The sequence below is a fragment of the Hipposideros armiger genome, unplaced genomic scaffold, assembly GCF_001890085.2.
Source record: "Hipposideros armiger isolate ML-2016 unplaced genomic scaffold, ASM189008v1 scaffold_9, whole genome shotgun sequence".
Classification (NCBI taxonomy): Eukaryota; Metazoa; Chordata; class Mammalia; order Chiroptera; family Hipposideridae; genus Hipposideros; species Hipposideros armiger.
The window spans coordinates 7,166,270-7,174,460 of NW_017731359.1; the positions used below are offsets into that span (position 1 = coordinate 7,166,270).

At 44.1% G+C, this 8,191-nt stretch overlaps 1 protein-coding gene across 4 annotated transcripts in view; it reads left to right on the forward strand.

Annotated features, from left to right (window-relative positions):
- The window catches only part of CDH11 (cadherin 11), a 154,541-nt gene that overhangs the window by 59,864 nt on the left and 86,486 nt on the right, over nt 1-8,191 (forward strand). For 3 of the 4 annotated variants that reach the window (XM_019656547.1, XM_019656577.1, XM_019656569.1), the window contains exon 2: nt 6,066-6,190. The gene's annotated coding sequence lies outside the window, so the exon portion shown is untranslated. Of the gene's footprint in view, nt 1-3,034; nt 3,114-6,065; nt 6,191-8,191 lie in introns of those variants that run through there. The other variant, XM_019656558.1, reaches the window with a different exon arrangement.

Here is an 8,191-nt window from a genome sequence, read left to right on the forward strand (position 1 = left end):
GGAGTATTACTCAGCTATAAAGAAGAAGGAAATAGTACCCTTTGCAACAATATGGATGGAACTAGAGAACATTATGCTAAGTGAAATAAGTCAGAGAAAGACAAATACCATATGATCTTACTTATATGTGGATTCTAAAAAACTGAATAAATGAGAAATGTAAACCTGCTTACTTTGTTTACCGCAGTGATTCTTTCTAAAATTTTTACCAATTGACCGTATGGACATCCCTGGAACTTTACTGAAGCTTGGTTATATTTATTTTTCTTTGCTTGCCACCTAACCACCACCCTCCATCCCCCCAAAAAAATAAAGTTAAAAAGTAAAATTTCTGGCATTTTAGGGCAAAAATAAAATATACTCTCTTGGAAAAAGGCTTTTTATTTTCTTTCTAAGAGTTTCCAGGTTCCATAACAATATAAATAGACTCAGTGTAGACTTGTGGGTTGTACAGTGGATGTGCTTAGATTTCCTCCCCTAATCTGATGTTTTTTTTCCTTTTTCATTCGGTAGAGAAATCATGGCAAAATGGGAAGGCAGAGCCTTTGCAGTAAGAGAAGTCCAAGTTTGAATTCCCATTCTGCTGCTAATTAGGCTTTGTTATCTTTGGCAAGTTGTTTAACTTCCCTGAAGTTTAATTCCCTTCTTTTGTAGGAGGTAGAAACCTGAATAAAACTAGCCCCTCCCAGTGCCGTTGGGAAGGTTAATTTAAAACAAAACTCAAATGCACAGAAAAGCACCAAGGCAATATATATGGGGGGTATATAGTAGGTGGGAAATAAAACTGGAGCTCCCAGTACTGCACTTGTTAGTATGTTAAAGCAGAGAAAGCAAAAAAAACTACATTATTTGGGTGAGAAATAGGGGTAAAATGTAGAGTAGCAGGAGGTTCGCTCATATGCTAGATGACTGTTTGTTTATTCATTTCCCAAAGATATTACAAAGGCTGTGAATATTTATTTAGTTCTGCTCCCAATAGCCCTTCTAATAGGGAATTATTTGGGTACAACGAAAGACATTTGTAAATGTGGCTGATAAGACTGGCACTGGACAAGGAGTGTTTTGTTGGACACAAGAATTCTATTGTCCCTGACTTCAGTTGTCAAGTGCCCCGGGAACCCAGAATTTATGGTGGCAGCACAATGGGCCTTTCAGCGCCCAGCGAAAGAGCTGTGAGATCCCGCTCTCCGGCTTTTCAGGGCCTCTAATCTTTTTATCGGCCCGGACAATGCCGGATTCAACTCCTGCCTGAGCCTCCTGACTGTCCATTGGCCCTCAGGTATTGTGCGGTAATTACCATGGTGACAATGGGCTCTCTCTACGCCAGTCCATCGGCGCTTTTGGAAAACGGCGAAGGTTGTCACTTTGTATTAGGTGCCTCTAAAGGCATGGCTTACTTAGAAAAAACTACTAAAGAGAAATAAAGATAATCGTGTTACGAGTTTGATTTAAAGGGCCACTGTGTCAAATCCATTTGGAGCCCAGGAACTCTTTATGGATGTTTTCTTGTAATTACAGTCAGAGGTGGGCGTCACCCGGCACAGGCAGTGAGTAGCTGGCCTTGGGGATTTTTGCAGTCAGGCCTGAGTAACAGGCAGCTGGCAGCCCTTAACATCCCAGCAGAAGCAGAGATCCAAGCTTAGCCAGTGAACTCTGAGACTCAGTTTCCTCATCTGAAAAAAGAATGGTGTGGAAAATACTTACAGATTAATACTAATTTTATGTTATATGATTGCGCATTAATATATGCAAACAGATGAATATTCATTCTATATAAATGGTTATCCATCTACCATAGGGCTTTGTGAATATCAAATGTACAATGCACACACAATTCAGCATGCACAATTGAGAAGCACTATCTATATCTTTTCATAATCACAGCTACTAATTGTTGAGTGCCTATCTAGCCAAGGTGAGGTATTGCATTTATTATCACTATTCTTCACAACAACCCTACAAAACAGTTATTATTATCTGCATTTTATAGTGAGGAAACTGAGGCTCAGAGAGTTCTTTCTCACCCAAAGTGAACGTAGCTTGGAAGAGGCAAAGCATGGCTTTTAAGTCCTGCACCCTCTTATTCAGTAGCTTACTGCTTACTTCATGGGGAAAAACAAAACAAAACACACACACACATATATATATTCTATAAACTATCTTACAAAATATGCTTCACCATATGGTGTTGGAGTTTTGGTGATAACAGGAAAGAAAAACATGCAGTGGTGACTATTAATTGGGTTTACTCATCCCTTCAACAATGTCAGAAACATGTGACACCCACCGAAGGAAGACGCCGTCTCCAGGGCACTTGGGCTCTGCTGCATATGAGCTACCCTTCTTCATACGAGTTACCCTTCTCCTGCCTGCTGGGCAAGAAACACAGCAACCTCAGCCAAACAACTAGATGGACGGAGAAGTATTGGGTCGTCGGGAAAGTCATGATATATTTTTCTATGATTTTCAATGCAAAAATGCATCATGACTTTCCCAACGACCCAATCAACACGTGGCCAGTGCTTAACTTCTTTGCCCATTAAAGTTTCGTAACCTGATATTTCATTTGTTCATCTGGACCAAAATACCTGAAATTCCCGTTGTTTGTAATACAAACAAATAGAAATTATCTGTGGATGCATACCAGAGGAATCTGCGTGAGTCACCCTGGAAGTGGTCTCGCTGTGGGTTCATAAAGCTGGCGGGAAGGGAGTGGACTCTTTAGTGACACAGTCCAGCTACGCTGCTTCCTTGCTCTGCATTTGGGCATTTATCACTTAGCTTCAGTTTCTTCATCTGTAAAATGGAGTTGTCACTGTCTCCTTGGGCTACCCAGATCCTTTCAGTGGCATTTCTTTCCTTTTTAGCCTGTCACCCTGTGTCATAAGCTAAACTAGCATTGTACAAACAGAAAGAGGCCTGGGGACCCTGAAACGTGTTGATGGAGTAGTGGATTGGGGACGATTTTAATCTAATTCACATATGCTTTCAGCCCTTACCCTCCCCAGCGCTGTTTTTGTTGCCGTGATGTTGACAACGATCCTGGCAGGTACCTAACTTGGCTGAGTCCATATTCTAGAATAAGGCCCATTCCTGGAGATTTATAAGCCAAGGTATGTACCTGAGAGCAGAGACCTAAGAGAGGGATGGCAGCAGGATTCGTGGGTCGGAGGGTAGAATATGGCCCTGCATGTACCAAGCCTTCTATATAATCAGAGCTCAGCAAAAGAAACCTGCGACAATCACACCCCCATCCTCCCCTGAGTTTTCTCCTTGGTTTTCGTACGGTCGCCAAGTATTTTCTCCATCCCACTTTACACCCTTGGCTTCATGGTGTTCTTTTTCCTGACTTCTCATTGTCTCTGAAATAACACATGGCATGTTGTGTCTGTGCCTCTAAGAAGGTCAGTACCGTGGGCCGCCACACACAGCGATGGGAGGGGCTGAGCGAGGCGGTGGCCTGCGCTTAAGAGGGCCAGTGATGGCGCATAGGCCCTGTGAATGAAGGGGAGAGGCCTCAGAGGAGGAGGGGGTGGATGCACTCATGCTGGGGTGTGTTTTTCTGGCTCAGAAGGGAACACATGATTCCAGGTCTTGGGGAGTCATGAGATGTGGGGAGAGGAGGGAAAATGAATGCCTGTGCAGAAAGAGGAGGTATCCCCACCCCACCTTCTTAGACCCAGCGCGCTCGTCCCCTGTCCGCCAGCCACTCTGCTAAAAGCACAAAAACAATGTAGATTTCTTATGCTCATTCTTTTTCTTTTCTAAGAAACACGGTGTGGTTGTATACCAACATTCCACAGACTCCACAGCGTCTCTTTCCCAACTGTTTGCAGTGATCAGAGCTCATGGACAATCCACCCATCTATTGTCACTTTCCTTCCAAAGCTCTTAATTGTCTTTGCAGGCTTTGGGGTTTTATAGGAAACATTTTGCAGGGAGGTAAAGAATGCAAAGGAAAGGAGCAGTCCCACTAGGTTTTATAGGTTTGAGAAGCACACTTTCTAAACACACTGGCTACAGATACTGCTGTATTATTAGCTGACTGGAGAAGGAAACGCAGGCTTTGAGGTCTGCCCTGCTGGGTTCTGACCCACCTTATGTGTTATCAGGTATACACCTGGGACAAGAGTCTTTTTGCCTTTGAGTCATGCGATAAGATAGGCTTCGTGATACCCAGAGTGGTTATGTGTATTTAAAGATGATATGTTGGGGTGAGGCTGTGGCAAATGTCTGTCCTACTTTATAGCATTTTAGTTATCTACTTCTGAGTAACATGCCACTTGCAACTTTAATGGCTTCTGAAAACAATTTAGGATCTCTTATAGTTGAGTTGAGTGAACTCATCTGGATGGTTCTTAGTTCGGGTCTCTCATGCTGTGCAGTCAGATGGCAGGAGTCACTTGAAGGTTTGACTGGGTTGGATGTCCAAGATGGCACCTTCCCTCACCATCTGGCACCTCGGCTTGGGCGCCCGGAACAGCTAGAGATGGCTGGGCCTGTCTCTGTTTGTGCGGCTTCTCCACATGGCTAGCTGGAGCTTTCTCACAGCATGGAGGTCGAGAGTATTCAGACTTCTGATGGCAGCTGACTCATCCCAGAGCAAATTTCCTAAGAGCTCCAGACGGGCTACAAGATTTCTTATGACTCAGAATCTGAAATCCTATTGTGTCCTTGTTGCCGTATTTCATTGGTTACCAGAGACAGCTCAGGTTCATATGGAAGGGGACTACACAAGGGCATGGATATCTGGGAGTGCGGTTCATTGGGGAGGACTGTCTACAACATGTAACATGATTGCAAAGTGGGGTCCCTCCTCATTAGTTATGTGCTGGATGAACTGCCCTGTGTAGCTTTCCTCCATGACTCTGTGCATCTGGAAATAATCTCAGTGCTACTCTGTCCTTGATGTCTTAGGGATAGCACACATAGCACACAGTAGGACAGTTTCATTGTTCTTGCTTCAGTCACTGAGTCAAGGTGTTATGGACAAATTTTAGATTTACAATTCGTTTTCAGCTCACCAAGAAGGGGATTTGGCTTGGTGCTGCTGCTGTTGTTGTTTTGGAGAAGGCATTGTATGTAAGGAGCTGTTAGATGGAACTAAAATGAGGCAAGGAAAAGTGGATTTGGAAAAAAAACGAGGTATAATAAAGAAAGTCAAAAGAAGGCACTGTCTGAGCCCTTCATGCAGGCTAAGTGGATCCTAGAAGGTAAAAAGCTCTGGAGATGAAGGACATCCAAGAAATCTTGATGCTGCTGTGCTCGGGAAATGATGCACGCCACCACCTTCTTTGGTTCAGTGTCTCAGTTTTTAAAGATAACAGCTGTTCAGACACTCCATATTCTTCTCTTCATTCATTCAACAAATATACATTGAGCAGCTGCTCTGGGCTAAGAAATGTGTTAGACACTTAGGGAGATATGAAGATGAATGAGTGCAGAATCCAGGCAGAACACAGCCCCCACACAGAGACTCCAGAGTGGCGGGAGTGTGTGTGGGGGGGGATGTAATCTTGATAAAGAATCGAGGCTGTGTCAGCCCAATGCTCTGGTCTGCTGGCATGTGCATCACATCTCCTATCACCATTGCCACCACTGTCACTCTGCCATTGAGCCTATCATTCCACAAGGATCTGGCAGCACCGGAACAGCGTTTCTCACTTTGTGAGGGAAGGTACTTGCTTTGGATTCCGATAACATGTGGGTTCTATCAGGAACTGATTTTAGGTCTGCCCTCCCTCCAGGTCTGTTATTAGCACTCTAGCAAATGCACGTGGGGTACACAGCATATTATAAGAAGCTGGATGTATGGCCGCTTTTACCTGTGTAGTGAAAGTACCAATGCACATTTGGCTATTCACAGCATCCTGTGTCTAGATCCATGACCGGTTTTGCCCACATGGCACACAGGTGTGATAGTTTACTTATGTCTCACTCTCCACACCTGGACTATTATCTTCTAAGAGAAAAGTCTGTCTCAGGCACCTTGTGTCTTGTAGTGTATCGTTTTATTATTTAGTGTTACCTTTAGGATACTGATGATCCTTTCTCTTTTTTTCCAGAAATCACTATATTTTTGCCTCAGTGGCCCCGTGACTATCGTTCCTGTTGCCATTTGTTGAGTGACCAATCAGATGGGTGGAGTGTGTTACAGAAATTGGCAGCAAGTGTCCAATGGGTGAAGAAGGTAAGCTAGACCAACGTTACTGGTGATTGACGTGTTACAAGATAAGTGGAGGTGGAGAGGATGCCAACAGGTCCATCCCTGGGACCTGCCTTGGTTTGAACCGTCACCAGATCCAAAGTAGCATCTGAAAGGGAAGCAGGCCTGCCCTCTTAGTCTTTGAGGAATGTGATGATTCACTGTTATGACTAGGTTCTCGTTAGTGAACACCTACTATGTGCCGTAGAAAGATGATAGTTTTTATGACTATGGAAGATTCAGAGGAGAAAGAAGGAATGAAAGGAGATTATAATTCTCTAGCAAGGACTCAGCTGGACAAACTTAAGACAAATGCCATGTTGCTATTTTCCCCTTTTATTCTTTTTGAAAAGAATTCTTTAAATATGTTAAAACAAAGGTGGCTTACATCCCATAAGGAAAAGATTGCTAAGAGGCTGAACCTACTAGGCTTCAAAAGATAGAGCACTCCACAGAAGCCCTCAGGTTGATTTCAACTCCCAGACCCAGCTTTGCCCTTCACTGCCTGTGTGCCCATAGGTTAAGAAGCTCTTTTCTGGGCCACGAGGGTGGTCGGACTAGGCTCTCTAACAGTCCTTATGCTGTAAGATTCTGTGAGGCCATTTATCGCCTCCATTTGCTCGGTGGTAATGGGCACTATTTTTATAGGCTGTCCAAATATCCAGATAGAATTATACCAGCATGACTGTCCACACGTTAGGGTTCTAGACCTATCTATCCCAATGTCTCGAAATTATTTCCACATGGATGTCCAGCGGGTACCTTACGTGCAGATTCAAAATGCAAGTGATGTTTTTTCCCCTCTAAACCTTCACTTTGTCCTGTGTGTCACATTTCAGTGTAGCGTCAGAGGTCACCCAGATCACAGACATGGAAGGAATCCCAGATGCCTCTCAATCCCTTACCTCCAAGAGCAACTTATTCATGTTGATTCCCTTTGCTTCTACTCTCTGATTAGCTCAGAAATATTTTTATTTCTCTCTGTCCCCACTGCCACCATTCAAATGCAAGTGGTATCCTCTTTCTCCCAGATTACTGTAATTGCCACCCAACAGGTCTTTTTACCTCCAGGGTTATTGTTCCCTGGTCAGCTCAGCGTGATCTGCCTTCCATATATATTCTGAACGGTGTCCTAAGTCCAGATATTATGTGACTTCCCCATTCAGTCCCTTTCAATGCTGGAGATCTGGACCCCTTCACATGCTTCCAGGACCCTGCAATGATGGGTCCACTGCTTTGCCATCCAGACCCATGTCTCGGCCACTCTCTCTGCACACCCAGCCCTCACTCTACTCGTCCACCAGGGTCTACCATACGGCACAACCATCATTTCATCAAAGCCCCATAATCTCGCTCTTCTCACAAGCGCACGATTACTCATTTTATATCTTAGCTTGGACCTCACTCTCTCCAAGTAGTTCCTTCTGATCTCCTAAGACTGAGCTGTGGGTGGTTGCTAGACAATGCTTGCGTAGTCAGAGGTCGCACTGGGCACTGTGATGTCCACGTGTGATTGTCTGTTTAGTTATCTGTGTTCCCAGCTACACCTGGAAGTTGTTGAGGGCAGACTTTATTGGGGGGGGGCTCCCAGTTGAAAACACTGTATGTGACCCAAAGTAAGTTCTCAAGGAATCTTAATTAAACATATGAAGAGACTTTAAGTGCACTTTGGACAGAAACCGAGGAAGTGGGGCTAATATGACCACAGGAGAAAAGTCACAACAATGGCAGCTAACAGTGTTAAGAGCTTACTATGTGTCAGGCACGTCAGGTGTTTAAAGGGATTGCCTCCTCTAATCCTTGCAAAAGCCTAATGTGATAGGTGCCAGTAATTTGCAAGATTTTATACATGAGAACACTGGGGTTTAGAGAAGATAAGTAGCATGCCTGTGGCCACATTGCCATACTTATTAATCCTTGGAAATTTTTATTCTTGGGAAGTCCCTTTTGTCTTTCCCCGAATCACAAAGTTATTGTGACACAGAT